General features: G+C 42.4%; 1 protein-coding gene across 2 annotated transcripts in view; it reads left to right on the top strand.

Annotated features, from left to right (window-relative positions):
* The window catches only part of VGLL4 (vestigial like family member 4), a 1,022,072-nt gene that overhangs the window by 587,631 nt on the left and 406,968 nt on the right, over positions 1 to 27,473 (top strand). The window lies entirely within an intron of this gene.

Genomic DNA, 27,473 nt, shown 5'->3' with positions numbered 1-27,473 from the left:
GCCATATTTCCCAAATTCAGTATGAATACCACCTTGGGGTGTCCATTGCAAATGGGTCAGAGACTTAATGATACTATCTGAGTCAACAAAACATGCATGTATGCATAAACAAATAAAGTAAGTAAGTAAGCAAATAAAAATAAGCTTGCTTTTAAGATTCATTTGCGTTATTCTACTGTTAGGTTCTTGGGTTCATTTGTGAATACTAGGCTAATTGCTCTGAAAGGCTATTGTAAGCCTAGCCAGTTAGCTGAGGTCACAATCAAACCCTGTACCTTGCATCTGTGAGGTGAAGATCATTACTATTATGCCAAACCCACCCAATTAAAGTATTAGACATTCTGTTATGTGCTGTAAACCATCTTACAAACACAAGCATATTCCTTCAGACAGGAACTAGATGACTGGGAAGGTATTCATAAATTCACCCCGGGTTTGACTAGCCTAGCCCTCCTTGATAAAGGAGGGGTTTATATGTAGGTACTGACAAAGGCATAAATGGCCATTAGGCTCAATGACCTTGTATTTTGTATGACCCTATTCTTTATCAGATAATATCAAAGCTTTTTCAATTAAGTGTGTGAGTTCAAAGCTGCATGCTTGTAATGTTATTGGAGTTTAATGTATGTATTAACTCTCTCTTTACAAAATGGTAAGAACGTTCAAATTTCTGTAGTTTAGTTTTTACATCAGCTACACTGGTTAAGGATAATCGGCTTTTTATTGCAAATGGTGATAGCTTAATTATTGCAAGATCTAAGGTCCAAAAAAATCTCTGCTTAGCATTAAGTCCTTATGTAGCATGGGGCCAGATGGACTTTCTGGGTATATTGAACACAAGCTGAAGCTGTAGTAATATCGTCATCAACAACCCCTTTTTCCCATTTTTCTACATGGAGTTGGGGTGCCATTTTAACTGTTTCCATCTCTCTCGATTCAGTGCCACACTCCTAACTTCTTTGACACTCATGCCTAACTGTTGCAGATCTTCTCTTGTACAATCCATCCATCTCTTTGCTGGATGCCCTCGTTTCATCATGCCTTCTTCCTGTTTGTCCCAAATCATCTTCACCGCATTGTCTTCTGCTTTTCTGCACATTTGCCCGAACTGCCATAATCTGTTATCTTTGATCTTTTTTGAAATTGGAGCTACTTTGGCTTCTGCTGTGCTGTTATGTCCTCATTTTTGTCTGTCCCACAGTGTACATTCTGCCACCCTTCTTAGGCACTTAATTTCCATCTCCTCTGGTTTCTCATCTGTTGTGCATATACTGGCCAGGTTTCTGTACCATACAGTAGTAATGGTCGCACCACTGTTTTGTATACCTTACTTTTCAGCTTCTTTGGCACTCTTCTGTCATATGTTACACCTGACACTCTATGCCAGTTAGCTGCAGTCCCTCCAGTTCTAGATTTTTGACCTCTTCATTCAGACTTCTCTTCTCCTCAACCTCCCCTCCCAGATGCTTGAAGGTATTAACCTGTTCCACTATCTTCCTTTCTATCTCAGTTCTCAGCTGCTTCTGATTTTCCCAATTTGCTGCCATTACCACTACCTTATCTGTACTTGGTTTCATCCCTTGTGTCTTCAGTTTTGCATTCCATTTCCCTTGTGTGTTCAGTTTTGCATTCCATTCCCCTATTCTTTGCTGAAGTTCTTGCTCAGAGACGGTCTGTAGTGCCAGTTCATCTACATACAGCAACTTTTTTGATCTGTCCCCTCCAGCATGTTTGCTTATGTAGACCATCACCAGTAACAGCACTGAGCTTAGAGCCGAACCCTGGTGCACACTCACTTCCACTGGAAACCCCTTTGTGAGACTGAACACTGTACTTGAGTCATTGGGTTCTTCTGCATAGCCTGCACTAATTCTGCCAATGTTTCTGGGACTTCAAACCACTGCAGTACTGCCCAAATCAGATGTGTTTCTATATCCTTTATATGTTTTATTTAACACTCTGCTTGCCCTGCAGGTGTGGAAGCAGTCTTATATTGTGCCCATTTACAAGAGCAGCATCTGAGGATTGGTTCACAATTATAGGCCCCTTAGCCTTACCTTAGTTCTTAAAAATGTTTTAAATACTACCTGGTGAAAATTGTTTGGGCTTTTCAGCTGGGAGATCATCACTTACTAGTTTTGCTGGCTTTTATGATGTGGTTCATATTGCTGTTTATAAAGTTATGAAGGTTGTAGTCACATACCTGGGTAAAGGGAAAGCATTTGGCACTCCCACACAGCACTGTTATTGCCAGAGTAATTGCATGGAAAGTGAATCCATATGTAATAAAATTGATTACGTACTTACTGACTGACTGGGCACAACGTGTACTAGATGTTTGTGTTTCACTGTTGCAGTCATCACAGGGTGACTTTTGAGGGAGTGGCTTAGCTTCCCCTAATTAGCATGATAAGGTTCTCTGCCATTTTAAGCATTTGTGACTGAGGCAAGGTAGCAGGCGCTAAAGAATGGCTGGAAGTCGGTTTCTTGGGGGTGGTTCGACCCCTGGGCCTAAGGAACTCAGTTGTTTTAGAAAGGACAGTAGCCGTGAAAGAAGGTGTCTGTTTATGTCTGGATTCGGTGATGCGAACGACTTCCTCAGAAGCCGGTGCCTGCACAGCGGCTCTGGACCCATCCAAGGTAGAGATGACCGCAGGATCCTTAGACAAAGAAGAGTTCTGCTGCATACCGGACTCTGAAAGGGTCCCGGTAGAGGCCTGCAAATTAACTGAAGAGGGCATCAGGGGCTGCGAAAGCACCTCACTAAATTCCGGACGACTGACGACCAGCTTGGCTGTAGTGTCGTCAGAAGGTTTAGTCCTGTGTGGTCTGTCTCTGTCTTTATCTGTATGTTTTTTTCAGAAGGTCTGCTGTCGGATGGCTTATGAAAGCCATATCGGAATTCGAGGACTGTAAATGGAAATATCTGCCTACAATAAGGGCCCGATGATGAATAGTTCTGGCGTTAAACAAAGCACAGAACCGACAAAGAGGGACATCGTGGTCTGGGCCTAGACAAGTGATGCAGTAGGAGTGGAAGTCCCAGTGTATTATTTGCTTTCCACAGGCGAGACAATTAAGTTTTTCTGACATCAGTTAGTGCAAGAAAAAAGGATTCCCAATGGGGTACCTAGCTTTCGAAGACTTCAACTTCAGTTCAGAAACGAAGCTCAGATACTCAGGCACTTGTGTGAACTACTTCTGCTTTCGGGGCTCCATGGCAAGAAATACTGATGTAATGGTATCGGCTGCCTTCCTTTATACCACTGACGATCTGACATCAGTCTTCAAGCGACAGCAACCGACGCAGAAATACTAAGTCTCTGGTATTCAGGCCGGCCAAGGGCTACCCCAGCAGGGATAACCCAAATGTGATGACTGCTACAGTGGAGACACTTGAACATCATTTATGGTAAGTGTACACAACTGTACTTTTTAAGGAAATTAACTGATTGTTCTGATGCACAAGACTGGGGTCTCACATGGATCTGTTTATGTCCTTCAAGGATGCATCTGCAGTCCTTACAAATGGGTTGTCCTGTCGTCAGGCAGCCCTTCGGTCGGCCGGATTCCAAAGTCTGGGTCTGGCCTCGGCTGGTGTCGCACTTCACCCGACGTCATAGCTGCAGTTCTTCGGGTATAAAGGCATCAGTCGACACCATTTTCCTCAGTCTTTCTTGCCGCGTGGCGCCCGAAGCAGAAGCTGTTCGCAAGTGCCGGTCGGTCAGATCCAGAGATTACTACTACCGAATACTACTTGAAGACTTCTAAAAGCTAAGTACCCGTTGGGGACTCTTTCTTGCCTCAGCCGATGTCAGAAAAGTGAATAACTGTTTAACTTGTGGGAAACAAATACCTCATAAAGATTTCCACTCTTACTGCTTACCTTGTTTAGGCCCAGACCACGACGTAGCAGCTTGTTTAGCCTGTGCTTCTTTCAACCGACGGACGCTTAGACGCCGGTCGGAGTTTGCTGAACAGTTTTTCGGCTCAGATTTTGCTTATATCATGCCGTTGGATCCTCCGACTTCACAAGTTGTTAAAAGCGAAGAAAGGACCGACACTTCCGCGGTCCGCGGTTTGGCCGAAACCGCGGTTAAGCAAACCGCGAGTGTCTCGGTTTCGGCCGGAACCGAGCAAACGGGTCTATCTTCAGCCGAATCCATGACTACTACCCAGGCCCCTTCTAACCTGGTTGAATCGGCCTCTGAAATTCAACCTGCTACTGTGGTTTCACAAGAATTATCGGACACCATCCCTTTGGATGTTTCTACCCTGCACGTGGTGCTGTTAGGCCCCTGCAGCCATGTCCATAAGGCCTTTGCCAGGGCTAAAGCAGCCAAAACTTCTAAGTCTGTGCCTGTTAAGCCCCTCTCACAGGCCCAGTTCCAGTTCCCAAATGCTCACTCTGGCAGAGGATCTCATCTCTTTAATAAGGGATCCCAACCTCATCCAGACAGGGCCTCTCAACCTCCTCCAGAAAAGAGACCTAGAGCAGAGCCCCTGAGCCAGTGTCCTCAGATGATTCTTCTGATGATTCAGACAATACAGACCATCCAGAGGCTCCTTTTCTCCTTATGAAGACTCTGATGCAGAGGAATCCATTCCTTCTGCCTCTCCACCAGAGGAATTTTCCTTTGGGGAAACCTTACATGCCATGAGAGAGCAATTCCAATGGCAGGGCAAGATTTCTCAGATTCAAGGAAAAGGCTTAGGACTTTTACATTTACCACAACATAGGCCTTTAGCTATACCTCCAGTTCTTCCTGTTGTAGATGATGCATTTAATGATGCTTGTACTGCTCCTGATACTTTGCCTCCAGCCCCTGCTAAGCCCGATAGGTTCTACAGGGTCCCGGACACGCATCACCATTTATACAAGGCTCCTTTGCAGATCCTGAGACTATCTCCCAGGGCCTAAGGCAGTAGCTGACCTCAGTTAAAACCCTCTCCCTCTGAAAGAGAATCCAGGTCCTTAGAGATGGGGTAAAAAGTATACACCTCTGCTACTCTCTCAGCTAGGGCATTGAACTGTCAGTTTCATATGATCCAATACCAGGAGTTTATGCTTGATCAGTTAACTAAGAAACTGTCCTCTGATGATTCTTTAGATAAGAAATATGTTCTAGAAATGGTGCATAATATTCAGCAGGTTAGTAACCATTCTTTAAAATGTGGCTATGATGCACTGGAGGCTTCCTTTAGATCAGCCATGACTGGCACAGTTATAAGAAGGCATGCATGGTTGAAAGAACAGGTCTTGCCGGATCATGTTAAAGCAAAACTATTAGATGCTCCTATGGATAAGGTCAGTTTATTTGGTTCTCCTGCTCAGCAGGTACTGAAGAAAATGGAAGAGAAGGCAAAATCTGTACAAACAGTGAAAGATTTCTTACAGGTTCAGCCTCCAAGGTTTAGCAGGAACTGGCCTTCCAAAATTGGTCCTTTCCAGACTCCTCTAAAACACAGAGAGGCAGGAATAGGCGTTCAAGAGGCAGAAATCAATCCAGAGGAGGTGCCTACAGGGGACGCCAGTGGCAAGGTAACAACCAGAGAACTACTGCACAGATCCACAACTACCACTGCAACAGGACAATCACAGTGACTTGGCTCTGGCACCGCCTACCAGGGAACAAATAGCAGCACCCTTAGGCGGAAAGTTAGCCTTATTTTCAAAAAACTGGCACTACATCACAAGAGACAAGTGGATTTTGCAAACTATAGACCAAGGCTACAGGTTTCATTTCCATACTTTACCAGGAAAAGAGGAATGCCAAACCTACCACCAAATCAAAAGACAGAAGCTCTAAAACAAATAGCTCAATTAGCAAAGATGAGAGCTATAGAAAGGGTACCATCTATGGAACAAGGAAAGGATTTTACTCCAGACTATTCCTGGTACCAAGAAAAGAAAAATTGGAGGCCTATTCTCGACCTGTCCACTTTAAACACATTCATCATTGTTCCAAAATTCAAAATGCTGACCCTACAGCAACTTCTTCCCATGCTGGGCAAGGAGTATTGGCTGGTGACTCTAGATCTCAAGGAGGCATACCTGCACGTCCCCATACGACCAAATTGCAGAAGATACCTCAGATTTCTTGCAGGATCAGAGCATTATCAATTCTCAGCATTGCCCTTTGGCTTATCTACTGCCCAGAGTGTTCACAAAATGCCTGGCATCAGTAATCGCTCACTGCAGGCTTCAGGAATCCAAATATATCCATACCTGGACGACTGCCTGATACAAGCGGACAACAAAACAAGCTAACAGAAGACTTACAAAGAGTCATTTGCTTACTGCAAGCCCTGGGATACACAGTCAATATAAAAAGTCAAGACTGATACCATCCCAAAGAACAACCTTCTTAGGTGCAGAATTGGACACAGTAAAACAGATGGCATTCCTAACTGCAGAAAACAAGAACAACTTCCTCTCTACTTCTTGGCATTAACAAAGCAGAACAAACTAACAGCAAGGAAAGTACTGCAGGCCTTGGGCTTCATGGCATCCTGCATAATCCTGGTCCCTCATGCCAGACTGCATATGAGAAAGCTACAGTGGTACCTGAAGAATTTATGGTCTCAACACAGGCACAGCCTAGAAACCGAAATACCACTAATTCCATGCCTGAAACAAGAGTTCCTATTGTGGGCTCAGGCATGCCAGTCAAACCCAGGTTTGCCCTTCCACAGCATTCAACCAAGCCAAACCATCACACTGGACGCCTCAGACCTCGGTTGGGGGGCCCACTTGCTGGACAAGTGCATACAAGGCTTATGGACTCCAGATCAGCTGCACCTGCACATAAATCAAAAGGAAATGCTGGCAGTAAAACTAGCAATCCAGACATTCAGACCATTCCTCCAAGAAGGGCAGTTGCTGATAAGGACAGACAACACCACAGTCATGTGGTACATCAACAAACAGGGAGGCACTCATTCATACCCTCTATGCCGGATGGCACTGGACCTATGGAATATGGCTCTGAGCTACAACATTCAGTTACAAGCAATTTTGTGCCGGAAAAGAAAACATCCTAGCAGACATATTAAGCAGAACTACCTCGGATGCTCACGAATGGATGCTACACCAGACATCTTCAAGGTCATCACAAGGAAATGGGGACTGCCACAAATAGACCTATTCGCATCCCCACTCAATCACCAATTGAAGAAATTCTGCACAAGGACATACCACCCACTTGCTTGGAAGGTGGACTCTCTATCCTTCAGTTGGAAAGGCCTGACAGCATATGCATTCCCACCTCTTCCTTTGATGCACAAAGTGCTATTGAAAATCAAAGAGGAACACCCAAGGATCATTCTGATAGCTCCAGACTGGCCAAGACAACATTGGTACCCATTACTGTGGAGCATGTCTCGGGAAAATGTGGACACTACCCCTGATTCCTTTACTGTTAACTCAGAACAACTACAACACCCTGCATCCAACTGAAAACACTGCAGCTAGCTGCTTTTGAACACACATATAAAAAAAAAACAGATTTTATCTCAAAAGGTTAAAGAAGCATTCTTGGAGGCCCGCAGACCTTCAACAAGAAGGAACTTATGCAGGAAAATGGAAAAGGTTTCTCATTTGGAGTACTGAAAGGGGAAAAGATGTGTCAAAGGTAGACATTGCCAACATCCTGGAGTATTTGGCAGAGCTTTTCCATACAGGCCTGTCCTATTCCTCCATCAAGATACATGCATCAGCTATTTCTGCAGAATACAGCATGATCCCCAGTCTTTTCTCAACCTTTACTCAGGCAGTTTCTGAGAGGAATTAAAATGTAAAACCTCCTAGGAAACCACCATTACCAGCATGGGACTTGAACTTTGTGTTAGAAAAATTGACACTCCCCTTTGAACCAGCAGCAACAGCAGATCATCAACACTTATCCTGGAAGACTGCTTTCTGCTGGCAATCACCTCAGCAAGAAGGGTTTCTGAGCTACAGGCTTTAATGGCAGTACAACCCTTCCTAATCTGCCATCAAGATAGAGTGTCCATGAGAACTAATCCTACATTTATGCCTAAGGTGGTATCCAGAGTGTCTTTAAACCAGGCTATCCACCTACCTACCTTCTTCCCCAATCCACAGAACAGGGGAAAGACTGCTGCATACCTTGGATGTACATAGACAGTTGCGCTACTACCTGGACAGAACCAAGAACAATAGAAAAACTGACCAGCTTCTGGTAGCTTATGCAACAGGAATGGAAGGAAAAGCAATTTCAAAACAGACAATCTCCAAGTGGATAGGAAATTGCATCAGATTCTGTTACTCCTACCATGGAAAGCAAACTCCACAGAACATAAGGCCTCATTCTACAAGGGCTACAGCCACTACTACAGCTTTCTTACGAGGAGTGGCTACCAAGGACATTATAGAGGCTGCTACTTGGACCTCCGTGCATACATTTGCCAAGCATTATAACTTACCTTTATACTCTAGATCCCGAGCAGGGTTTGCCACTGCTGTTTTGCAAGGGATCTTAACTACACCATAATTTCTTCTCCTTTCCTCCTGCCCTAGTTTGGCTATGGTATTCTACCCATTTGTTAGGACTGCAGATGCATCCTTGAAGGACATAGTACAGTTTTGTACCTACCATAAATGTAGATGTCCGAACAGGAATGCATCTGCAGTCAGGATTACCCACCCTCCTTCCCTCTGTGGTATTCCTAGGGTATTTGCCCATCTTGTAGCTAGCTGGGGATCTATTATGGTGTATTTGTTTGTATATATGTACATACATGCTTATTTTTTGTTTGCCTTCTACTATTTGGAAACATTGGCATTTATCCAAATTTAGCTATCCAAGAGGGCAACTGGCATCTGGGGCAAGAAACACTGAGGAAAATGGCGTCGGCTGATGCCTTTATACCCGAAGAACTGCAGCTATGATGTCGGGTGAAGTGCGACACCAGCCGAGGCCAGACCCAGACTTTGGAATCCGGCCGACCGAAGGGCTGCCTGACGACAGGACAACCCATTTGTAAGGACTGCAGATGCATTCCTGTTCGGACATCTACATTTATGGTAGGTACAAAACTGTACTTTCTGATGCACAAGACTGGGGTCTCACATGGATCTGTTTTGGAGCGTATTTTGTTTAGTTTTGTGTTTTTGCTACTACTCTTACCTGGCTGGCAAATGCTGCTTGCTGAAATACATCGATGACTGCAAAATACGTACACTTATATCTAAAACAGATTATTATGGTGGGACTAAGCAATTAACAACTGACCTTTATTGAAAGTAATGTATCATAATCATGGTTTTTTAGCTATTTTTACTGTTTGTGTATAAAAAATATTGTATGTCTGAAAGGGATAAACATTTTTGATGAAAATTTCAAGGAATGTTACTGGTACAGTTGTCTATAAAATGCCCTGAAGCTGACTTCCTAGTGACAATGACAATGAAGCAACTGTAGCTTGAATTTTAATGAAAAATAAATAAAGTTTATGTCTTTTGTATGCATCAAATTATTGTAGGTGGATTGGACACACTAAATTGATCGTAGGTGTAAGTGTGCATGTGTGTTGTATGAAAGAGTAACCATAGCAGGGCTATTCATCCATTGGTGTGAACACTGGCTCTAGAGGATTGTCACTGTGGAAGTGGCACCGTGACCCCATGTGCAGAAATGAGAAAAAAGGGTTGTGGACAGATGGAAACAAAGAATTAAAAAAGTATGCATATATTACTTGTATGCAGGCACGCATATTCTTTTAAGATCTGAAGTCATACCACCATTATGTACTTATGCTGTTAGTAAATTTTATTTATTTTACTCTTAAGACAATGAAGGCTGCACATTTGTGTTCATCTCACTGGTTTGAAAATGTTGCATCCCGTCAATTTCCAAAAACCTTTTCTGACTGAAATTCTACCCTTACATCAAATTACAGTATTTTCCATTGCTTCAAGGTATTCTTGGAATACATTCATTACTTCAAAAGCTGACAATAGGGAAACACAGAAGATCGAAACACAGAATAACGAATGCACTGATGGTCAGGCCTCCCTGTACTTCCCTCACCTCACCTCATACTAATTATATGTAACAACTCCAAGAATGCATTACTGTGACGAACTGGGCAAAGCACAGTCCCTGTTCTACCACAATCTCATGCAACATGCTGCCAGATTTTCGGTGTTGCTAAAAAAAAGCTAGTAGCACATAGCTTTGATGTTCTGTATTTCAACTTTGTGTGGTCAGTCTTTTGTGTTTCCGTATTGTCATCTATCGAAGTAAAGAATTCGTCCGATATTCTTATGATAGACATCTGGATAATCCCTCTTTCATGTTTTTTTTTTGCTTAATAACTTTTATAGAATGTTAACAATGTAATCTCGACTATGTGCATGCCTGTCAGAACATATATTTATTTATTTATTTATTGACAGTTGTTAACTGGGTTTGTCCAACTGGGCTTGAGGCCCATTTTCAGTGGAGACCCGAGGAGAATACCTCCAATACACGAAAAAATTACAGAAAATTCTTATTTTAACATCAAGAACAAGGTTATACAGAGAAATGTAAGTAAGCATCTAAAATTCAATTATACAAAAAATGTAAGTAAAAGGAGTAAATTGCAATGCAAGCACATTTTTTTAAGTAGCAATTATATTTACATATGTACGAACAGAGTTTTAACCAACAGTTCTGATTAGAAAGCATTAGTACATGTCCTAAGATAATAGAGTACTCATGAGAGAGAGAGGAGGGAGGAAGAAAGGTATTACAGTGGGGTGCTTAAGTTGGTGCCTGACAATGGCAAAGTTTGGAGTTAAGTAGGTAAGGTTTGAGTTTTTCTTAAAAGTGTGCTGGGTGAATGAAGGAACGTATATCTATAGGGAGTTTGTTCCAAACTTGTGCAGTGGAGTATTTGTATAGGAGTATGCCTATGATGTTCATCGTGCATACAGCTGCAGTCATAACAGATGGGTTCTCCTGCCGTCAGGCGGGTCCTCGGTCGGCCGAATTCCAAAGTCTAGGTCCAGCGTCGGTTGTCGTCGCTTCTTCCCTGACATCAGTGCAACAGGGGTATAAAGGAACCAGCCAACGCCATTTTCTTCAGTCTTTCTTGCCGCGCGGTGCCCGAAGCAGAAGCAGTTCGCAAGTGCCGGTCGGCCAGCTCCTGAGATTGCGAAACTTTGGAAACCGAAGTCTTTTTAAAAGCTAAGTACCCCACTGGGGAAACTTTTCTTGCCTCAGACCGATATCAGACAAAGTTAATAATTGTATTTCTTGTGGGAAGCAAATACCGCATAATGATTTCCATTCCCTCTGCATACCTTGTTTAGGCCCAGACCACGACGTCTCGGTCTGTCGCTTTTGTGCTACATTCAACAAACGCACTATTAAGCGTCGGGCGGAGTTCGCCCAGCATTATTTTGGGAAAGCATTTAACTATACTATGTCGTCAGATACTCTGACAAGGACCGACACACGAGGTCCGCGGCCTCTACCGACACCATGCCAAAGCCGACTACACGTGGTCCGGTTCTCAGCGAGGCACCTATGCAGCCCCTGACTACCGCCGACCTGTCTTTGACGGTGTCTCCTGTGCCCGAGGTCGCAGGCTCCTCGGCCCACACCCCGACTACAGATACCAAAGCCACTCTTGGCGTTGAAGCTCAGAATGTAGACAGGTCCACCTCCATTCAGGGTGTCTTCAGACCTTCCTCTTCTTTCTCCATCAAGGCTTTCACAAAGTCTAAAGCAACCATGCACTCTAAGAGACCAGCTACACAGGGCCCATCTCCAGGCCCCATGCCTAAGAAACAGATGCTTAAAATGGCTGAGGATTTAATTACTCTTATCAGAGGTTCTCAGCCCCCTCCGAACCAAAGGCCTAGAGTGGAGGAAGATTCCCCCTCCTCTGATCAGGGCTCCATTATTTCAGAGCACTTGGATGATAAGGAACATTCTTACTCCCCTTTTGAAGACTCTGATGCGGAGGAGTCCATCCCTTCTGTATCCCCCCCTGAGGATTACTCATTTGGAGAAACTTTGCATACCTTAAGGGAACACTTCCACTGGGAAGGCCAGGATTATTCAGATTCCAAGAAAAGGCTCAGGGAATTTCTCTTGCTTCCTCAGCACAAGCCTCTGGCTGTACCTCCTGTCTTGGACATCCTAGATGATGTTTACTCGGAGGCCTGCCTTAACCCGGACTCTCTACCTCCAGCTCCAGTTAAGCCTTACAGGTACTACAGGGTCCCTGACTCACACCAGTTTATATACAAAAGCCATGCTGCTGACCCAGAGACCATCTCACAGGGCCCCAAGGGAGTTAAGGCCTCCATTGCTAAAAATCCATTGCCTTCTGAGAGAGATTCCAGATCCTTAGAAAGGTAGGGAAAAAAAGGTATATACCTTGGCTACCTTATCCATGAGGGCCTTAAACTGTCAGTTTCATATGCTAAAATACCAACAGTTTTTGTTATCGCAATTGAAAAGTAAACTGTCACAACCCGAAAAACCAGACTTGAAGGAGTTGTAGGATTTGATGCATAGTGCAGAACAAGTGGGTAAGCATACCTTACAATGTGGTTTTGACGCTCTAGAGGCCTCATGTAGAGCTGCTGTTACAGGATCAGTCATACGTAGGCATGCCTGGCTCAAGGAACAAGCCTTGCCTGATCATGTCAAAGCTAAATTACTAGACACCCCTCTTTAAAAGGATGTACTATTTGGTGCTAATGCTGAGGAGGTATTAAGGAAAATGGAGGAAAAGGCTAAATCAATGCAAACTGTGAAAGAATTTCTACAGGTTCAACCCCACGTTTAGTAGAAATTGGCCTTCCAAAAACTGGTCCTTTCCTGCCACAGACAGACCCCAAAGAGGCAGATACAGGCGCCCGAGGGGCAGAGGACAATCTCAAGGATCGTTTAGAGGCAGACAATGGCAAGCTCCTACATAAAGAGGTGGTGAGGACAACTCGCAATCTTTCAGAAAGCAAACCCAATGACTTTCCCCTTTGCAGGCCAACCAGGTCTCAAATGGCAGCCCCCTTAGGAGGAAAGCTGGCATTATTTTCAAAAAATTGGCATATCGTCACAAAGGACAAATGGATCCTGGACATTATAAACAGAGGCTACAAATTCCATTTTTATACCCTTCCAAAAATGAGAGGCATGCCAAACCTGCCTCACAATCAAAGGGCAGAGGCACAAAGGCAAATTACAGATCTCATAAACATGAAAGCTATTCAAGAGGTAGCTACGCACAAACAAGGTCAAGGATTTTATTCCAGGCTATTTCTGGTGCCAAGGAAGGGAAAAGATTGGAGACCTATTTTGGATCTATCCATCCTAAACACATTTCTACTCGTACCAAAATTCAAGATGCTCACTCTACAGCAACTTCTTCCCATGCTGGGCAAGGAGTCTTGGCTGGTAACATTGGACCTCAAGGAGGCATACCTGCATGTCCCAATCAGACAAAATTGCAGAAGGTACTTCAGATTTCTTGCAGGTTCAACCCATTATCAATTCTCTGCATTGCCCTTTGGCTTATCTACTGCGCCCAGAGTATTCACAAAATGCCTGGCATCAGTAATTGCCTACTGCAGACTTCAAGGGATACAAATATATCCCTATTTGGACGACTGCCTGATCCAAGCGGACAGCAAGCACATTCTTCTGAAACATCTGGCTTATGTAATAATGTTACTGAACTCTCTGGGATACACAGTCAACAAAAAGAAATCAAGGCTAATACCCTCTCGGAAGATAATTTTCCTAGGTGCCAATTTGGACACAAACACCCAGATGGCCTACCTCACGCCAGAGAAGCAGGGGCAACTAATTCAATACTTCAGAACACTAGCAAATTGCACCAGGCTGACTGCAAGGAAAATCCTGCAGGCTCTGGGATTCATGGCATCTTGCATCTTACTAATCCCATGTGCAAAGCTGCATATGAGGAAACTACAATGGTACCTGAAAAACATATGGTCTCAACACAGCCACAGTTTGGAAACAATAATACCACTAATTCCATGTCTGCAAAAGGAATTTCTGTGGTGGGCTCAAGCATGTCAAACAAACACAGGTCTTCCATTCAGCAAGCCTCAAGCAAATCAAGTCATCACAACAGACGCCTCGGACTACGCCTGGGGGGCGCACATGACAGATCGGTGCATTCAGGGCAAATGGTCCCAAAAAGAAAAGCACCTTCACATCAATCAAAAAGAAATGCTAGCAGTAATAAATGCTATTATAGCTTTCAAGGACCTTCTACAACCAGGTCAACTATTGATAAGAACGGACAACACCACAGTTATGTGGTACATAAACAAGCAGGGAGGAACACATTCTTACCCCCTATGCAGACTGGCCATGTCACTTTGGAACATGGCCATGGACTTACAAATGGAACTACAAGCACAGTACTTGCCAGGCAAGGAAAACACACTGGCAGACAACCTAAGCAGGAATATGACAGATCCACACGAATGGAAGTTGCATCCAAAAGTTTTTACAGAAATAATCCAAGAATGGGGAAGGCCAGACATAGATCTCTTTGCCTCCCACAAAAATCATCAATTGACAAAATTCTGCTCAAGGATCTTCCATCCAAAGGCCTGGAGAGTGGACGCTGTCTCTTTCAGTTGGACATCAATGACAGTGTATGCCTTCCCACCTCTTCCTCTGCTGCCCAAAGTTCTATTGAAGACCAGAGCAGACAGACCAAAGATGATCCTCATTGCTCCGGACTGGCCAAGGCAACACTGGTACCCACTTCTGAGGAGCCTGACGCATTCCCCACCATGGACCCTGCCTCTAATGCCTCTTCTTCTGACTCAGCACAGCTTCAAAACTCTACACAGCCAGCTAAAAACACTCAATCTAGCCGCATGGAAGATTCCTTAGCATCACAGCAGGCCCTACTCTCCAAGGAGGTGCAGGATGTCATTTTGGAGGCCAGAAGGTCATCAACTAGAAAAGCTTACTTCACAAATTGGAAACGTTTTTGTGTCTGGAATGAGAAAAAGGGCCAGGACCCTGGAAAACTGAATTTACCTCAAATACTACAATATTTGGCTGAACTGCTAAACAGTGGACTTTCTTTCTCCTCCATCAAAATCCATGCCTCAGCCATTTCTGCAGAATACAACACTGATCCACCTTTATTCTCTCACCCTCTCTTAAGACAGTTCCTCAGAGGGGCTAAGAATTTAAGACCTCCAAGGAAACAACCAATACCTGCTTGGGATCTTAATTTCATTCTGGAAAAACTGACCTTGCCTCCCTTTGAGCCAGCTGCCTCATCAGATTTGCAATATTTGTCCTGGAAAACAGCTTTCCTTCTGGCTATCACCTCAGCTCGTAGAGTTTCAGAATTACAGGCTCTCATGGCTGTCCAGCCTTTTTATCTTCCATCAGGACAGAGTTTCCTTACGAACCAACCCGTCCTTTATGCCTAAAGTGGTATCCAGGGTAGCTTTAAATCAGGCCATACATTTACCTACTTTTTATCCTAATCCTCAAAACAAAGGGGAGAGATTACTACATTCCTTGGACATCCACAGACAACTGCATTATTATTTGGACAGAACAAAGCCTTTCAGAAAATCAGAACAGCTCTTTGTGGCCTATGCGGTAGGAGCTCAAGGAAAGCCAATTTCCAAACAGACAATCTCAAAATGGATAGCCCACTGCATACGCTTTTGCTATTCCTTTCATGGCAAAACTGTACCTACAGGCATTAGAACTCATTCCACCAGGGCCACAGCCACCTCTGCAGCCTTCCTCAGAGGAGTTCCTACCAAGGATATTTTGGAAGCAGCCACTTGGAGTTCTGTGCATACCTTCTCCAAGCACTACAACCTACCATTATACTCCAAATCTAGAGCAGGCTTTGCCACTGCAGTCTTGCAGGGCATTTTGGCTCCTCCTAGTTCCACCTAGTGCCTACCACCCCTTTCTTAGCTTTGGGATTCTACCCATCTGTTATGACTGCAGCTGTATGCACGATGAACATAGTACAGATTTGTCCTACCGTAAATGTAGATGTTCGAGTGCTAATACAGCTGCAGTCCAGGTTTCCCTCCATCCTCCCACTCTTGGGACAGGCCTATAGGCTAGCACATCCTCATACAACCTGATTGGGGTATTCATTTATGATGTATTTGCTTGCAACTACTGTATTTTGATTATATTGCACTGCATTATTACACAAATTTATGTATTGCCTTCCTTCTGGGGGCACCTGACATCTGGGGCAAGAAAAACTGAAGAAAATGGTGTCGGCTGGTTACTTTATACCCCTGTCGCACTGACGTCAGGGAAGAAGCGACGACAACCGATGCCAGACCTAGACTTTGGAATTCGACCGACCGAGGACCCGCCTGACGGCAGGAGAACCCATCTGTTATGACTGCAGCTGTATTAGCACTCGAACATCTACATTTATGGTAGGTACAAAACTGTACTTTTTTTTTGGTTGGTATGTGAGCAGTCGTTGCTGACTGGAAGTGTGGAGTGTTCGTGGTGGAGTATGCATAGAGATGAGCGAAGAGAGAGCAGGACAGGATGCAGGCTTATTAAGAATGAAATGTAGCATTTGAAGTTCAGATAGAAGTAGGAGCTGGGGAAATTCAAGCCACTGGAGTGAGTTTAAAGCAAGGCAGTGATGTGCATTGTAAGGTGAGTTTGTGACAAATCTAGCTATTTTATGGTAGGTTTGTTGGTGTTTGGTAAGGGTTATTGTTTGAATGTTAGTGAGTATAGGGGCAGCATATAGGAGGGAGGGAAGGAGAAGGGCTTGAGCAAGGGAGAGTCTAGCATTGGTAGTGAGAAATGTTTTTATTGTGGTGTAGTAAACCAAGTTTCTGGTTTGTCTGTTTTATTCCTTGGAGCAGGTGAAGATTAAGTTTGAGTTCATCATCAATGATGACCCCCAAGAGTTTTGTGTGAGCTTCTGGTTGGATTAAAGTCTTATTAGTGGATGCAATTACAAAGGTGTATTTATGGTGAGAGATCGAGGCAGAAAGAGTAAGAGTTTGGTTTTAAAATGATAGAAAATATCACTTTTGTATGAGAAAGAGAGAATCGTTTTGGCTTTGTTTTCATAATAACATACCAGATATGTGATTTGGTGCATCACTGAGTTTGTCATCCTGTAAACTGCAGAATATGCATATTTACTGTGAACTAAAATGGCTAAAGCAGATCACTCAAATGGCAATTTAAGGCTACTGATGGTAACTACCAAGAAAAGGCCATGTCTCTCTATAACCATGCAAAGAATTTCAACAAATGTCATAAAATAATATGTCATGATCCTTTGCTATGAAATGCATCTAGCTGGTGTTTCCAACTGTAAAAAGACAGAGATCGCTTTATCTTCATGTAATGTACTTTACTGAACATGAGGCTAAATGGGGGGGGGGGGGAGGGTCTGTATTTAGGAGAAGTAAATGTGATTGTACTTGTAATGGAATATATTCTTGCCCAGTACTGTGGTACAGATACTAAACAGAAGTCCAGAAAACAGTCCCAATGGAAACTGGATATAATGTGATGTCGGACTAAAACGATCACCCATAAATCCTTACTTGTCTATAAATGGTCATATGCCACTCTTTCATTCAGATTGTATTCTGAAACTTTCAGCCAACAGTAACAGGATGATTGCTTACAAAAAAAAAAAAGCTAATAATCCTATTCTGTTCTTAGGTGTCTTAATGCAGCATTGAGATGAGTTTGACCGAACACTTAGTTACTCATGCATTTAGCATGCCCGCTGTGGGATGCAGCAAATTAAAGTGCAGTTATCTTGAAATTTATATAGAAGTTTTACTTCTGATCTAATAGCAACTTAATCAAGAAATGTTATATCCCATGACAGTTTTCCATGTGCTGAGAAGTTGAAAGCAACAGTCCCAGTGGAAACTGTTTAATGCAAACTGTCAAGACTGCAGCACTGAACACTTCTAGAGGTATGAACCTATCTATAAAAGGCTCAGTCTTCTTTCAAACTTCATTGTGAAACATTCAGGTAGTAACAACAGTATGATCAGTTATAAATACCGCCTAATAGTCCTTTTCTACCCTTAAGAGTCTCAGTACAACACTACCTTGAATTTGAATAACCTCCTTTAATTGCTCAAACATTGGGCACTGCTGTGGCACACTTCATATTTTCCAGTAAAATATATGGGATTTTTATTAATAACCTAATGAAAACTCATAAAAGAAGCATTCTAGGGCCTAGGCCATTACGATGTTTTGGATACTGAGCAGAAGTTGAAAGACATTCTCACTGGAAGCTGGGTATAATGCAAGGTGTCAGACTGCAGCAGAGAACTGCCATAAAAATGTGGATGTGGCAGCTGTATTATGAAAGGCCACATCTCAAGTCTCCTTTTCAGATTTCATTAAGAAATATTCAAGCAGTAATAATGGACTGATCTAGAGAACTCGGTTGAAGTAGAGGGATAAAGTCCTGACTACAGCCCAGACATCCCAGGTTTGATTAGCAGTTCAAATGCCCATCTTGAAAGGGAAAGGATTTTCCTGGAGGTCATCCATCGAGTCTTGGAGTTAATGCCGGTTTGGAGGGTGGAGGAAAAAGAGAGATCTGCATGACCACCCTACAGCAGGGGGGCATGTGCTCAGTGTGACCCTCTCACTGTTAACAAGCCCACAAAATTATGTCAAAAAAGGGAGTGGGGATTCAGACCAGAGAAAGCTTCCTCACGTGGTAGCATAGTGGCTTCTCTGCTGGCCTGTCTCATCCACATGTCCGTAGTGACCCAGATCCATTAAAACATGCATGAGGAATCAGGGCCTCCTCAGAAAGGGAGTTCTATCAGAAAGGAGACCGTCCTGGCACAGGGACACATGTGGGCACTGGAGTTGGATTTGCGGCAGGGGACAACTGAGCCTCTGGACATGGCTAGATGGTCAGCTAATGAATAAAAAATGGCACATAAGTTACAGAAGCCACCCAAGTATCCTGTTCTACCCTTAGGAGTTTTAGTGCAGTACTATGATAAATTTGACCCAAACCCATTAGTTACGCAAACATTTGACAGCATTTTCCAGTGAAATATAGGACTTTTGCTTCTGATGTAATATCAGCTAAGCAAAGCACCTATCTTACTGGGAAGAAGTTCATCACAGCACCCACAATAAAAAAAAAAAAAAAAAGTTTAATGCAAAATGTCAGACTGTGGCAATTAAGGCATATGAACTAAAACCACTGGAGCATGTCTTTGAAAAACTGCACCTCTGTCCCCACTCTCAGATTTCATTATAAACTTTGAAGATGAAAACTGTAGTATGTTCTTCTACAAAGTACACCTTAAATTGCAGCTCAGAGCTTCCAGTGCAGGACGCATCTGAATTTGACCCTCACATATTTTGCCAATTTAAAGCATGGTATTGTACCTACCCACGGTGGTGGTGCTGCGGTAGCGTTGTTGCCTCACAGTAAGACGCTGTCCGGTTCGATTCTCAGCTAGAAAGTCTTCTGTGTGGAGACATGCGTGAATGGGCATCAGGCCTGGCAAGCCGGTACATAAAAATCAACTGCCAATCATTAGCGGACCGGAGTTCCACTTTGGCAACCCCTAACCGGGAAAAAGCCGAAAGACACAAACAAAGCATGGTATTGTAACTATTGCATGTTACAACTGAACAAATTCTTCTGGTGAAATAATTAAGGTTTTTAGTTCTGTTCTAATGACAACTCATTAAAGAGAATTTGTAGGCCATTATTGTGTTCCACACCTGAGAAGATGTTCAAAACAGCACTCCCAGTGTAAACTAGGTATAATATAAAATGTTATACTGCAGCAGTGAACATCTCCAAACATACTATTATCTGTCTGTAAAAGACTATATCTCGGACCCCCTTTGAGGATTGTGTACATAAACGTCTAAGGTTCCTATTCTGCTATTGGGGGTTTAATTGCAGTACTGCAGTTTCTTTGACATCACATATCAGTTGCTCAAACATTTGGGATGTTAGCTACGGCATGTTAAAAATGAAAAAAAAAGTCTTCTGGAAAATATAGAGGATTTTTACTTCTTATGTAATGGCAGCACACTAGAGAAGCATTTTAGGCCATTTTATACTCTGCATAGTAAACGGAAATTAAACATAATGGAAAATGTAAAGTATGTGCAGACTGTCAAACTGTTGCAGTAAAGTCATATGTACTAAAGCCTCTGCAGCATGTGAAAGGCTATATTCAGTCCCCCCTTCAATTTTCATTATGAAACTTAAAGGTAGTAACAATAAGTTGATCACATACAAAATGCACACCTATTCCCACCCTCAGGAATTTTAATGCAAGTCGATTTTGAGATGACCATCATAGCTGAATGAAAGCATGGCATTGTAGTCATGACATTCTGCAAGGTGAAACTTTTTTTTAGGGTAAAATGTATAGCATTTTTACTTCTGACAAAATTGAAAACTTAGTACACTGTTATTCTGGATGTATTTTACCCAGTTTTTTGTGCGCAGATGTGAAATAGCTCCCAGATGAAAATCAAGAAAAAAGTGCAAGACCGTAATAACAAAAGCCTTTCGAAATGCTTGATTCACTAGTTGTGTATAGGAGACCATATGTCAGTTCTGTGAAGGCACTTCACAGTAAAAAAAAAAAAAAAAAGTACACGGAATTCTAATAAGATACTTGGGCACAAAACAAGTCAAGAATACCATTTTATCCCCCAGGAATTCATTGCATCTCCTGTCTTATTTTTTGTAGAATGTAAAGCCTATGTAAGTACCCAGAGTGTAGACTTTATTGTATGTGAAGTAAAATAAGTGCAGTCTTGGGCTGGTGAAGTAAAAATAATTTTTTTCTGTTTTGTTTCTTGTCTAATAAATACTTGGTGTACGTGTTTTAGACATTAATTTCACGCAGTCTAGCAAGCAATAGTCAAATGGCCCCCATGTGAAAACTGGGTATAGTGCAAATTGTAATAACAAAAGTCCTTTGAAATGCCAGATTTGTTAGTTGTGTACAAGAAGCCATATGTCAATTCTCCTAAGGCAGATTATAGTGAAGCAGTCGGTGAATTCTAATGCAGTACTTGGGCATTAAACAAGCTGAAGAATACTATTCTACCCCAAAGGATTTCACTGCTCCTCTGTCCGGACTCGCATGCTATCACAGTATCCTTATCAGTAGATGGAGTCTAGATATCCCTCTGTATGTAGTAACAGAAATGTTTCCTTGGCTGATGTACACACACATTCTGGACAATAGTTTCACCTGACAATTGTGAGCAATGGTTACATACCCCCCCCCCCCAGAAATTGTGCATGAGGCCAGATTGTGATGATAAAAACCTCTTGAGATGTTAAGCTAGCTGAATGTAAGAAACCATATGTCAGTTTCTTTAATGCAGTATATAATAAAATGTTTAGGGATGTTTGATAGATACCCAGGTATAAAATATCACATAACTGTCACAGAAGGTAGACCACCTTTAACTATAGAGTCATTGTATACATATAATGATCACTTCTGCATGACTAATAATCTGGTTTGCAAAGTCGTATATCTGCCTTTGCTTTCATACATTGCTTGCTTCAAATATAGATATAGATATATACACAAACATATGTATTTTGTATACTTATGGTATCTAATTGAGAAGAAAATGATTAAAAAATAACCACAGTAAAAGATTTCAGCATGTTGCTGTTACACACACATGCACCGTCTCAGGCAAGCCATGTCATTTTTGTTTGACACTGATTTTTTAACTAACCTATGCCTTCACATGTAGAATACCTCCTCACACATACACCAAAATAGCATCCACTTTCTGTGTACACCTTGAACGTTTGTGGGGAAGTGAATGAAGCAATGACCTCCCTCCCTCCCCAAATTAGTCATATCAATGATTGCTTTGCATAAATTATGTAACTTCCATTGGCTTTCATAAGTAGTTCGCCTCTCAAACAAGATAGTCACTGTCTCTGCAAATTTCTGATTTGTGATTGTGAAGAAAGTTAAAGGCATAGTCTCAGTAATGAATTTCATCTTCCTAGTCATAGATGCATAAAGGGGGAGCCACCACGGACCCTGGGAACTACCGCCCCATTAGCCTGACGAGCCTGGTCTGCAAGGCTATGGGAATGTATCATCATGGAACTTATAAACAATGACATTGGTAATCTCCAAACTCCGGACCCTACCCAGTTTGGGTTTGTAAAAGACAGATCATGTCTCCTAAACCTGATAGACTTCTTTGAAGTGGTCACCAAAACCATAGATGAGGGTAAGGTGGTTCACACAGCCTATCTAGATCTCGCCAAGGCTTTCGACACCATCCCCCACTCTGGAATTATAGATAGATTCACTAAACTAGGTATAAATCCCTATGTCACAATATGGGTTGCCAACTGGCTCACTGACAGACCCCACACTTTGAAAGTAGCAGACTCTAAATCCAGCTTCAGACCAGTGACAAGTGGAGTACCACATAGTTCTGTCCTAGGTCCTCTGTTGTTTGGTATCTACTTCTCTGAAGTACAGGCTAACACAGAAGGTCTTTGACTGACAGTTTGCAGATGACTGCAAACTAGGAGCCATAATCAAAACTCCTAACAATGTGGACATCCTACAAAAAGGCCTCACTGAGACAGATGCCTGGTGTCAAAACCATGGCCTCAAGCTCAATGCCAAAAAGTGCATTGTCATCCCTTTTGGTAAAAATTCTGTACCCATGAACTACCACATAAACGGCAGTCTACTTAACGTCGAATGTGTGATAAGGGACTTTGGAACCCAGGTGGACAGTAGTCTTTCCTTTGATAATCACATCGCAACAGTAGTCAGGAAATCCTTTTATGTGGCACACCTCTTCACAAAAGGGTTCTCATCCTGGAAAAAAGAGGTGATTGTTCCCCTCTACTCATCACTCATTAAACCCATAATATAGTCCAACGCCTCTTTTGGTATGTACCTCACAAGACATCTACAACAACTGGAAAGGCCACAGAAATACCTCACAAAGAGATTACCGGCCTCAAACAGATGCCCTATGTAGACCGTCTCGAAAAACTCCAGCTTTACTCTGTTGCATATCGCCTACTCGGAGGCGATCTCTGCCTAACATACAGAGCTATGTCAAACCCACAGCTGTTGGACATGCTTCACTTAAAGAAATCCCAATCCCTCCGAGCTACACACTCTAGGGACCTAAATCTTGTCACCACGATAGATTCTTGTCCCAGAGACTTCCCATACTCTGGAACAAGCTACCTATCTATATCAAACAAAGCTCCTCATTAGCACTCTTCAAGAAAAATTTTGATGATTGGATGGGAGATAGAAAATTCACTCCGATGATCACTTCTGTGGCTCTGCTTGACAGGAGCACAGGAAAATATTTTTCTTGGGTGGCAAAAGTCAGGGTACCGTTTGGCTAGGCTTATATAGGCCATAGGACCTTCCTATGAACCTATATGTTCCTCTTAGACTAGCTAGATCACATAACTGTCCATTTTTCATATGTACTCTACTTCCCTACATCTCCCAAATGATAGCCACCTTCTGTGCCTTGTGTGTGCCCTTCTAATGTTAGACTGTGTTAAAAGTGAAAGCAGTACAATCACAGTAATGCATTTCAGCTTGCACCTCTAAAACTCTAAACATTGTCCTCATCCCCAACAAGCCACATTAATGATCACTCTAGTGTGATCACCTTAAATGTCCTTTACTTTAATCGATAGGCTGCCCCTTTAACAGTTAGCTATTTTCTGGTGATTATCTGCAATATTTGATCTTCAGAAATGATGAAAACATGGACATAGCAATGTATTTTAACTTTCTGTTGTAGGGAGGACCCATCCCCATTCCAGTCATTGTACAAAAAAAAAAAAAAAAACACTAACTAAGAATGCTTTTGCTGTGCACATGTCTACTGTTATCACTTGCTCTCAGACTGATCTGGTTTCCTGCCAGTTCAAAATCATATACCTATTTAAGAAAGTCAGAAGAAGTACAGTATTTAGTCCCCCATTGGGTCTTAACAAATCTTTCAGGGATTTATGCTTGTAAACTGAAGTAGCTAATGCATTGAAGACTATCACTGTACCACTACTCATTCACTCCAGTACAACTGTTTTGAGTGTGTATCTTTAACTCCTAGTGGGTGTGGCCTGGACCTTTAAAAATGAAGTTATCACCTTGCAATTCTAACAGATGCTCATTGACAGAGGTCAAATAGCAATACAGTTGTGTTTGCCATCATGTATGCTTCAAGATAAAATATTCTGAAACCTTGTGTGTAGCATGGTTTTGGAATTATTAATGCAAGTATGAACAAGTAATATTTGACGCCTAGAGGAGCAGTAGGAGGTAACTGCAGTTGCACCTGGAGGCGTCACTCAGATGTAATGAGTTAAGCGTAGCTTAATTCTGAAGTTGGATTATTTTTCTAGAGAAGTCTATGAGATTTGTACATGTTATGTAATATCAACTCACTACAAATATTTTCTAGGCATATATGCTTCCCCTTTACGGGAAATGGATACAACACAACTTCCAGACTGTTACTGTTATTTGCAAGTCATCAAATGAAAGAAAATTTGGCGACAGTAATATATTTCAGACTGCTTCATAGAAACAAGCACTGTCACACAGTTCTTGACAGGCCTGATCCACAATCAGTTGCTTTTACATGCTGACTGACTTCCTTACCTCCCTCCCAAAAAATGTTTCTGTCTGGATGTTTGACTGTGATCAAATGAAAGAACTTCTGGTCATAGCAATGCATTTTATCTTCTTTTATGCACGCGCACACACACACACACACACACACACACACACACACACACATTGACAACCATGTTAATGATCATTTGCATTCATGAACAAGACTGTATCCTCATTCCAACCCATGCAAATAACTACTTTCTCTTCTACTGGATATCCCTCACCCCATTTAAGAAATTCTGGCCACAGCTTTTCAAATCATTTCACACATTCATACATACATACACATGTGCATGTGCAGGCGCACACACACACACTGCATTAGACAGGTCATGCGCAGACTGTTTCCCCATTTTCCGACTGTGTACACTTTTGATGTTTTACTTTACCCAGCTACAATAATGACCACATTAATGTCTTTGAGCTTGTTTATCTGACATTCACTTTCCATGATAAACCATGTCAACAGTCATTTATTTTCCACAGACATTTGTAATACCTGATATTTTCACATGCAGTATGCCACCCTACCTCCAAAATAACCACTTTCAAACTGGATTCATGCCTTATGCTTGGATGTGATTGCATTTGCTCTCCTGCAGGAATTGCTAGTTCATAGGTAGGTACTAGGCTATCTGCCTGAGGGCATTTATAAGCCTAGCCAGAGTGTGTCGACTTTCGCCACCCCATTGATTAATTAACTGATCCTTTGTCAAGCAGAGCCAATGAAATGATCCCAGGGGTGTATTTTCTGTTACCCATCCACTCGTCAAGGTTTCTCTTGAAGAGTGTTAGTGAGGGGCTCTGCCTGATGTAATTTGGAATTTTGTTCTAAAGCATGGTGAGTCTCTGTGACAGGAATCTATCCCTCCAGCATGTTCTATTTATTGTTGTGGTGAGGTTTAGCTCACTAGAGCACGTGGCTCGCAGTGACTTGGATTTCTTTAGGTGGAACATGTCCATCAATTCTGAGTTGGACATGGCTTTGTAAGTCAGGCAGGGATCACCTCTGAGTGAGCGATATGCCACTGAGTACAGCCAGAGTTTTTTCAGTCGGGCTGCATAGGACATATGTTTGAGGCCAGTAATCCTCTTGGTGAGGTACTTTTGTGGTCTTTCCAGCTGTTGGAAGTGTCTTGTGAGGTACATCCCAAATGGGGCATTGTACTCTATGATGGGTCTAATGAGTGATGAGTAGAGGGGCACTATAACCTCTTTATTTCTAGATGTGAACCCTTTAGTAATTAGATGGGCCACATAGAAGGATTTCCTAACTACTTTGGCAATATGATTCTCAAAGGAGAGATTACTATCTACCTGAGTCTTATTCTTTCCCTGAAGTTGCTTATTGCTGTGGGAAGTGTGTTCTTTTAACAATGGCCATATGCTTATCTGGTTTCCTTCCATTATTTATTTTAACATATTATCCTAGAAGAGAAAACTGTCCCGGAGATTAGAACATCCTTTAATAGCCTTTTAGTAAAATAGTAGAGCCTGCTTGTAAGCACTGAAGTAAGTAGGGTTGCCAGCTGTCCGGTTTTCTGACAAATTGTCCGGTTACCAATTTCATTCAAAACTGGACACATGAAGTCCAGTTTTGCGCCACTACCCACTGCCACAACAAGTTACCAGCTTTCCTAAAATCTTTCTTAGGCAACAGGCAGGTGCTCAGCTGGGGGAAAGCCCTCCTCACATCGCTATCAACTAAAAAATGAGGAGGTGGTAATCCCGCCCACTACCGACCCCATCAGACTGACAGCAGGAAAGTTTTCAGATCTGACAGTCTGTCGATTTGGCCAACCTGCACTTTGAATGACACTTGTAACGTTAGCAGGACAATCTGCTATTGGGCAACATGTATTAGTAGATTACGTTGCAATAGATCACAGGAAAATGCCACTGGTTAGCCCTGCCGCAGTAATTCATAAGTACCACTCACTCGCATACATAAGTTCTGATGTTGAAAGTGTCCAAACCATGTACTGCAGCATGTTGGAGGAAATCGGAGCACCCGGAGGGAACATACGTTTAAGTGATATGCTTTACACAAGAAGCAGAAAACTTCGTTGTCAAAGAAAGGGCACAGAATATGGTACCAAACTCCAGAGGCAACACAAGGCTCACATCCTGCTGTCAGCGATACATTTGGCGGTTTTCTATTTCACTGATTAACCTAATTCACTGATTAGCAGCAACAAAGGTTAGCAGCAACAAAGGTACGAGTGCATTTTTTTTCATTCTGAACATTTCAGAAACGTTGAGTACAGGTGCCCGAAGTAACACGTGACTTGCATAAAAAAGGAATACTCCCAAAATAGTCTTTTTTTAGTAGATGTATCATGTATATCATAGCTGAAAGTTATGCGTACATTTATTAAAATACATAGGGATATGTGTACATTTTTAAATGCAGAGCAGGTTAGGCAACAGTGAGATTATGAGTACAAAATTAACACTTTTAGCGACCAATACTGAAAGGTGCAGCGATGGCTAGAAGCAAAAGCACAGCTTTCACCATAGATCAAAAGATAGTTTACAGTCACTACTCTCTCCTGTAATGTGCAATTTAAAGTTTACATCAGTCCAAGTTTTATTCGTATTTATCTGGTAGTCCAGAAAACACTATAAAAACTCTGGTATTCTGTTTGAAAAAGGAAACAGACTGTCTGAGTTTGTTAAATCGGCTGATTTACTATGCTTTTTTGCAGAAAAGCATAGTAAATCAGCTGAAAGCAGGCAGCAGGAATGGAAA

This window comes from Protopterus annectens, chromosome 7.part0, assembly GCF_019279795.1.
Source record: "Protopterus annectens isolate FY-2018-M chromosome 7.part0, PAN1.0, whole genome shotgun sequence".
Taxonomy (NCBI): domain Eukaryota; kingdom Metazoa; phylum Chordata; order Ceratodontiformes; family Protopteridae; genus Protopterus; species Protopterus annectens.
Note: the sequence above shows the minus strand (reverse complement) of the source record. Positions and strands in the feature narration are given on the sequence as shown.